The sequence below is a fragment of the Monodon monoceros genome, unplaced genomic scaffold (assembly GCF_005190385.1).
Source record: "Monodon monoceros isolate NGI ecotype Baffin Bay Population unplaced genomic scaffold, NGI_Narwhal_1 Super_Scaffold_21, whole genome shotgun sequence".
NCBI lineage: Eukaryota > Metazoa > Chordata > Mammalia > Artiodactyla > Monodontidae > Monodon > Monodon monoceros.
The window spans coordinates 86372823-86381649 of record NW_021703778.1 but is presented as its reverse complement, the minus strand read 5'-3'; the positions used below and the strand labels follow the sequence as shown (position 1 = coordinate 86381649).

Below are 8827 nucleotides of genomic sequence, written 5' to 3'. Positions count from 1 at the left end.
GACATTTCTCCAAAGAAGACATACAGGTGGCCAATAGGCACATGAAAAGATACTCACCATTGCTAATTATTAGAGAAATGCAAATCAAAACTACAGTGAGTTATCACCTTAAACCAGTCAGAATGGCCATTATTTAAAATTCTACAAATAAATTATGGAGAGAGGATGGAGAAAAGGGAATGCTTCTACACTGTTGGTGAGAATGTAAATTGGTGCAGCCATTATAGAAAACAGTATGGAGGTTCCTCAAAAAAATAAAAACAGAGTGGCCATAGGATCCAGCAACCCCTCTCCTGGGCTTATATCCAGACAAAAGTATAATTCAAAAAGATGGACCTCTTGTGGGGAGGGCTACATAGTCTGATGGGACAGTCCTTCACCCCACCATCAGTGCCTGCAACCTTTGCTCCTTCATCTACTCCTGCTGTGGTCAGCAGTGGTCTGAATGACCAACTTGAACTCTCTATGGGGATAGTCATGGAACCTGGTGGATATAGGGCTCCTAAAGCTGTCTGGCTGCCTGAAGTAAAGGCTGAAGTCTTGGAGATTTCAGGAACATTTACTCACCTCCAAGGGCACATCTATATGGAAATGAACTTCATGAAGACAGCTCTGTAGCACATGACAGACTTGGCAATTCAGTTTAACAAGAATAGCTTTGGTGTCATCCACAGCAGTCCTCTGGCCATTCCTACACCACTGATGCCAAGCCAGAGCATTGATGTCTCCCTGTGTCTCCACACCTTGGACCCAGTCATGAAGATAGAACCTCTGAACAACCTGCAGGTGGCTGTGAAAAACAATCGTGATATCTTCTACTTCAGCTGCCTCATCCCACTCAATGTACTTTTTGTAGAAGATGGCAAAATGAAGCGCCAGGTCTTCCTTGCAACATGGAAGGATATTCCCAATGAAATGAACTTCAGTTTCAGATTAAGGAAAGTCATTTAAATGCTGACACTGTTTCCAGCAAGTTGCAAAACAACAACCTTTATACTATTGCCAAGAGGAGTGTGGAAGGGCAGGGTATTCTGTACCAATCCCTGACTGACTAATGGCATTTGGGTTTTGGCCAAGCTCCATAGCCAGCCAGAAAACCCCAATTACACACTGTCGCCAAAGTGTAGAGCTAGCTCCTGAAGCCTCCTCGTACATCTATCAGGTCTATGGCAGCGTTTTGAAAAACTAATAGACTGGTCCGGTGCCCTCAGGCCATCCTGTGATTGGTGCAATCCAAGAACTTTTAACTGGAAGAAATTGTACTGCCGTGTGGAATCTGAACCCAAACACACCGAGGCCACCTGCCATGGTAGTAACGGGTCTGACCTGTGCTAATATTAGGGCACAACCTTTTGGATAGTTTTAGCTGTCCAACACTTGAGCATTTGTAACCACAGCTTCAGTCACTTCCCACCTCTTGCCACCTGCTGCTGTCTGTCCTTACTTGTGGGCTTCTCCATCCTGTGCCAGTGGCTGGCGTTTTTTAGTGTAGTTTGATATTTTGTAATTGAGAGCTCACTTCAAAAGCAGCAAAAGACAAAATATATTAAAAGAAGGAAAAGTGTCCCTGAAAGAAAAATAATGTTATTTGTTGTGTTTTTTCTACTCAGTTGTTTGAGCATATTATACATATGAGTGGTTTTTCAAATATTTTTCACATTTTATAGGTACACTCTGCTCTCTGTATATTGTTTCCTTTGCTGTTCAAAGCTTTATAGTTTAATGCAATCTATTTTTAATTCTTTTTTTCATTTATTTTTTGCTTTTGCTGCCTGTGCTTTTGTGGTCACATCTAAAAATACATTGCCCATAGCACGTCAAGAAGTCCCCCACCATATCTTCTTCTAGTAACTTTACAGTTTCTGATCTTTTATTTAATTCTCTAAACCAGTTTGAATTAATTTTTGTATACAGTGTGAGATACAAGTCTAATTTATTCCTTATGCTTGTGAATATTCAGTTTCCCGCGAATTTACTGAAGAGAAGATCCTTTTCTCATTATATATTCCTGTCACTTTTGTCAAAGATCAGTTGATTGTAAATATGTGGATTTATTTCTGAGGTCTATTTCATTCCATTGTTCTATATGTCTGTTTTTGTACTGTGACCATACTGCTTTGATTACTATGCTTTGTAGTATAGTTTGAAATTATGAAGAGTGATGCCTTCAGCTTTGCTCTTTGTGCTCAAGATTGCTTTGGACATTTGGAGCCTTTTATGTTTCCATATGAATTTTAAAATTTCTTTTTCTATTTTCTGGGGAAACTGCCTTCGGATTTTGACATGGATTGCATGGACTCTATAGATTGCTTTGGATAGTATGGACATTTTTAGCAATGTTCATTTAGTCAATCTAGTAGTATGGGCGATCATTCCATTTATTTGTGTCTTCTTCAAATTCTTTTATCAATATTTTATAGTTTGCAGTGTACGGCTCTTTTACATTCTTGGTTAACTTTATTCCTAAATATTTTATTCTTTTGTGTGCTATTGTAAATGGGACGTTTTTTAACCTTTTCTGATAGTTTCTGTTGTTAGTAAACAGAACCACAAGTGATTTTTATATGTTGACTTTGTGTCATGCTTCTTACTCCATTTATTTATTAGTTTGAACAGTTTTTTCGAAGTGGCATTTTTAGGTTTTTGTAGATATAAAAACATGTCATCTGCAAACAGAAAATTTAGGTTTACCTTTATGATTTGGATTTATTTTATTTATTTTTCTTGCCTACTTGCTCTGGTTACGAATTCCCGTACTATGCTGAAAAGAAGGGGCAAGAATTGTAACCTTGTCTTGGCTGAAACTTAGGAGAAACACTTTTGGGACTGTTAGCTTTGGGCCTGTCATATGACTTTTAATGTGTTGAGGTATATTCCTTCTATAGCTAATTTCTTGACAATCTTTATCATGAAAGGAAGTTGGATTTTGTCAAATAATTTTATGTATCTATTAATATGATATTTTCCCTTTATTATCATAATGTAATCTATCACATTTATTGATTTGCATACATTGTGCCATCCTTGCATCCAGGTATAAATCCCACTTAATCATGGTGAATGAATCCCTTCAGTGTGCTGCTGAATTTAGTTTGGCAGTATTTTGAGTGTATTTCATTTATGTTATTCAGGAATGTTGATATGTACTTTTCTCATTGTGCCCTTGTCTGTTTTTTTTAATTAATTAATTATTTATTTTTAGCTGTGTTCGGTCTTTGTTGCTGCACGTGGGCTTTTCTCCACTTGCGGCGAGTGGGGGCTGTTCTTCTTTGCGGTGTGTGGGCTCCTCATCATGGTGGCTTCTCTTGTTGTGGAGCACAGGCTATAGGTGTGAGGGCTTAGTAGTTGTGGTGCACAGGCTTAGTGGCACCACGGCATGTGGGATCTTCCCGGACCAGGGATCGAACCCGTGTCGCCTGCATTGGCAGGAGGATTCTTAACCACTGCACCACCAGGGAAGACCCCTTGTCTGGTTTTGGCATTACCCTTGTCTGGGGTAATGCCTCATAAGATGGGTTGAAAGCATTCCCTCCTCTTTAAATTTTTGGAAGTATTTGAGTAGTCTTGGCTTTAATTTCTCTCAAAATATTTGGCATAATTCATGAGAAAAACTATCTGGTCCTGGGATTTTATTTATTGAGAGGTTTCTCAATACTGTTTCATTCTCTTTACTCATTACTGGTCTGTTCAGGTGTTCTATTTCTTGGTAGGTTGTATGTTTCTATGAGTTTGTCCTTTTTTGTCTAAGTAATCCAAGTTGTTTGCATATGATTGTCAATAGTAGTCTCTGATTGTCATTTGTATTTCTGTGGCATCATTGTAATGCCTTTATATGCATGTGTGTGTGTGTTTATTTATTCATTCATTCATCATTCAACCTCTCTTTTTCTTAGTCTTGCTAACAGTTTGTCAATTTTGTTTATCTTTTCAAAAAAAACCTCCAATATTATTTATCCTTCTACTGTTGTCTTAGTCTGTATTACTTTATTTTTAATTTTTATTGGAGTACAGTTGATGTACAATGTTGTGTTCAGTAAAGTGAATCAGTTATACGTATATCCACTGTTTTTTAGATTCTTTTCCCAATAGATCACTACAGAGTATTGAGTAGAGTTCCCCGTGCTAGACAGTACGTCCTTCCATTACATTTATAACTGCTCTAATCCTTATTATTTCATTCTGCTAATATTGGGCTTAGTTTGTTCTTTTCCTAGTTCCTTTAGTTGTAAAGTTAGGTTCTTTAATTGAGTGGTTTTTCAGAAACAAAAGGTTTTATTACTTATGGTACAGCAAGCATGAGCATGATATTGTATTGGTTCTCCTTCCCCACACCCAGGTTCCCACTGGGATGACAGAGAGGGATCCAGTTGAGTGCTATGCATGTAATAGGCTGTGTTACACTGAGGAACACTGAGTTTGAGGACTCCACTGCTTTTAAAATGAGAGGTTAGCAGGTTCCTGTTTGTCGGAGGGAGAGACATTAGCTCATTCCTCAAGGCTGTTCATTACAAACACACTCCCAAGAAATGGCTCAGGTGAAATGCTGTCAGGGCATACATTCTTTTTCTTTCTTTCTTTTGTGTTTTTTTGATTGAAGAATAGTTGGCTTATAATATCACATTAGTTTCAGATGTACAGCATAATGATTCAGCATTTAAGTATATTACAAAATGATCACCTTGATGAGTCTAGTAAGCATCTGTCCCCATCCACAGTTACTGCAGTATCATGAACCATATTCTTTATTCTGTATATTAAATTCTTGTCAATTTTTATCATATAACTGGAATTTTGTACTTCTTATACCCTTTCACCTGTCTTGTCCAAGACCCACTCCCCTCCCCTTTTGCAACCACCAATTTGTTCACTGTGCCTGTAAGATTTGTTTTGTTGTGTCTGTTTTGTTTTTAGATTACACATATAAGTGAGATCATGTAGAATTTGTCTTTGTCTATGTGACTTCACTGAGCATAATACTCTCTAGGTCCATCCATGTTGTCAAAAATGGCAAGATTTTATCTTTTTATGGCTGAGTAATATATAACTGTATATGTACATTTGTATACACATATATACATATATATGTATCTGTATATGAATATATCTACATATATGTATGCATACATGTATATATGTATACATATGTATATATGGATGTGTGTATATGTGTATGTGCATTGTGTGTATTCATATGTATGTATGTGTATACATGTGTGTGTGTGTGTGTGTGTGTGTGTGTATATATCACTTATCCATTTGTCTATCTTTGAACATTTAGGCTTCTACCATATATTGCCTATTGTAAGTTATGTTGCAATTAACACAGGGGTGCATGTATCTCTTTAAATTAGTTTTTTGCTTTTTTTCTTTGGATAAATAACCAAACGTGGAATTGCTAACTCATATGGTAGTTTTATTTTTTATGTTTTCAGAACCCTCCGTAATGTTTTCAATAGTTGGCTGCACTGACTTACATTCTTAGCAGCAGTGCAGGTGAGTGCTCTTTTCTCCACATCCTCAGCAACACTCATTAATGTCAATTTGATGATAGCCATTCTGACACCTGTAAGGTGATCTCTTTCTTGTGGTTTTGATTTGCATTTCCCTCCTGATGATTAGGGATGTTGAGCATGTTTCCATGTGTTTTTTAGCATCTTTTTTTTTTGGCAAAATGTGTATTCAGATCCTCTACCCAATTGTTTTTATTTTATTTTTTTTAATTATAATTTATTGACAATATTATATCAGTTTCAGGTGATCTGGGATTTTTTTACAAATTACACTTGATTAAATGATTTTACAAGAGAATGGCTATAATTCCCTGTCCTATACAATATATCTTTGTTGCTTATCTATTTTATACATAGTAGTTTGTACCTCTTAAGCCCATACCCCTAATTTGCCCCTCCCCCTTACCTGTCCCCAGTGTTAACCACTAGTTTGTTTATAGATCTGTGAGACTGTTTCTGTTTTACATATACATTCATTTGTATTATTTTTAGATTCCACATATAAATGATATCACACAGTATTTGTCTTTCTCTGACTTATTTCATTAAGCATAATATTCTCAAGGTCCATCCATGATGCTGCAAATGGCAGAATTTCATTCTTTTTATGGCTGTGTAATATTCCACTGTACATATATATTGTATCTTTTTATCCATTGTCTCTTCATGGGCATTTAACTTGCTTTCATATCTTGGCCATTGTCAGTAGTGCTGTTATGCACATTGGGGTTTATGTATCTTTTTGAATTAGTGTTTTCATTTTTTTCCTAGATAGGTACCCAGGAGAGTTATTGACGTATCATATGGTAGTTCTACTTTTACTTTTTTGAGAAACCTCCATCCTATTTTCCATAGTGCCTGCAACAATTTACAATCCTACCCACAGTGTACAAGGGTACACTTTTCTCCACATGCTCTCCAGAATTTGGTATTTGTAGACATTTTGATGAGAGCTATTTTGACAGGTGGAGGTTGATATCTCATTGTTGCTTTGAATTGAACTTCTCTAATAATTAGTGATGTTGAGCATCTTTTCATCTGCCTTTTAGCCATCTGTATCTTCATTGGAAAGATGTCTATTCATGTCTCCTGACCATTATTGATTGTGTTGTTTATTTATTTTGTGTGTGTGTGATATTGAGTTGTATGAACCATTTATATATTTTGGATATCAACCTTTTGTCAGTCATATCATTTGCAAATGTTTTCTTACACTTTGCACTTCAAATTTTGATTTTGTTGATGGTTTTCATGGCTGTGCAAAAGCTCTTAAACTCTATTTAGCTTCCACTTGTTTATTTTTGCTTTTATTTCTTTTGCCTTAGAGGCCAGATCCCAAAAAATATTGCTACGATTTATGTCAAAGAATGTTCTGCCTATGTTATCTCCTAGGAGTTTTATGGTTTGGTGTATTACCTTTAGGTCCTTAATCCATTTTGAATTTTGTGTCTGGTGTGAGGAAATGTTCTAAATTCCTTATTTTACATGTAGCCCTCCACTTTCCCCAACACCACTTATTGAAGAAACTTTCTTTTCTCCATTGTATATTCTTGCCTCCTTGGTGGTAGACTTATTCACCATAAGTGTGTGAGATCCATAAGTGTGTGAGATCCTTATTCACCATAAGTTTGTGAGATCCTTCATGCTATTCAGCTTGGGTGATTTTCTATTTCTATTCCCTTGATCTATGTGTCTGTTTTTGTGATTATTGTAGCTTTGTAGTCAGGGAGCATGTTATCTCCAGCTTTGGTCTTTTTTTTCTCAGGACTGCTTTGGCAGTGTGGGTATTTTGTGGTTCTATATTTATTTGGGGATTATTTGTTCTGTGTGTGAACAATGTCATGGGTATTTTGATAGGGATTGCTTTAAATCTGTAGGTTACTTTGAGTAATAGGGCTATTTTAAAAAGATTAATTCTTCTGATCCAAGAGCATGGGATATCTTTTCATTTGTTTGCATCATCTTCAACTTCCTTCATCAATGTCTTATAATTTTTAATATATAAATCTTTCACCTCTGTGGTTAAATTTATTCTCAGGTATTTTATTATTTTTGGTACATTTGTCATTTTTTTTCTTAATTGCTCTGACAGTTTGTTATTAGGGCCGAGAAAAATAAAACATTTCTGTATATTAATTGCATATATTTCAATGAAAATAGAAACAAAAATTAACAAATGGGATCTAATTAAACTTAAAAGTTTTGCACAGAAAAGGAAACCATAAACAAGATGAAAAGACAACACTCACAATGGGAGAAAATATTGGCAAGTGAAGCAATTGACAAAGGATTAATCTCCAAAATATAGAAACAGCTCATGTAGCTCAATATTAAAAAAACAGACAACCCAATCAAAAAATGGGTGGAAGACCTAAATAGGCATTTTTCCAAAGAAGACATACAGATGGCCAACAGGCACATGAAAAGCTGCTCAACACCATTAATTATTAGGGAAATGCAAATCAAAACTACAATGAGGTATCACCTCACACCATTCAGAATGGCCATCATCAAAAAATCTACAAACAATAAATGCTGGAGAGGGTGTGCAGAAAAGGGAACCCTCTTGCACTGTTGGTGGGAATGTAAATTGATACAGCCACTATGGAGGACAGTATGGAGGTTCCTTAAAAAACTAAGAATAGAGCTACGTTATGATACAGCAATCCCACTACTGGACATATACCCAGAGAAAACCATAATTCCAAAAGACACATGCACCCCAATATTCACTATGACACTATTTACAGTAGCCAGGATATGGAAGCAACCTAAATGTCCATCAACAGAGTAATGGATAAAGAAGATGTGGTACATATATACAATGGAGTATTACTCAACTATAAAAAGGAATGTAATTGGATTATTTGTAGACACGTAGATGGACCTAGAGAGAGTCATACAGAGTGAAGTAAGTCAGAAAGAGAAAAACAAATATCGTATATCAACACATATGTGGAATCTAGAAAAATGGTATAGATGATCTAATTTGCAAAACAGAAATAGAGACACAGATGTAGAGAACAAACGTATGGACACCAAGGGGGGAAAAGGGGGATGGGAGAAATTGGGAGATTGGGATTGACAGATAAACACTATTGATACTATGTATAAAATAGATAACTAATGAGAACCTACTGTATAGCACAGGGAACTCTACTCAGTGCTCTGTGGTGACCTAAATGGGAAGGAAATCCAAAAAAAGGGGATATATGTATACGTATAGGTGCTTCACTTTGCTGCATAGTAGAAACTAACACAACATTGTAAAGCCACCATACTCCAAAAAAGTTAATTAAAAATAAAAAAAATTGTGT

General features: G+C 36.0%; 1 pseudogene; it reads left to right on the top strand.

Moving 5' to 3' along the window:
• Positions 1–330: 330 nt before the first annotated feature.
• On the top strand, positions 331–1189 carry LOC114903653 (annotated as a pseudogene).
• Positions 1190–8827: the final 7638 nt, after the last annotated feature.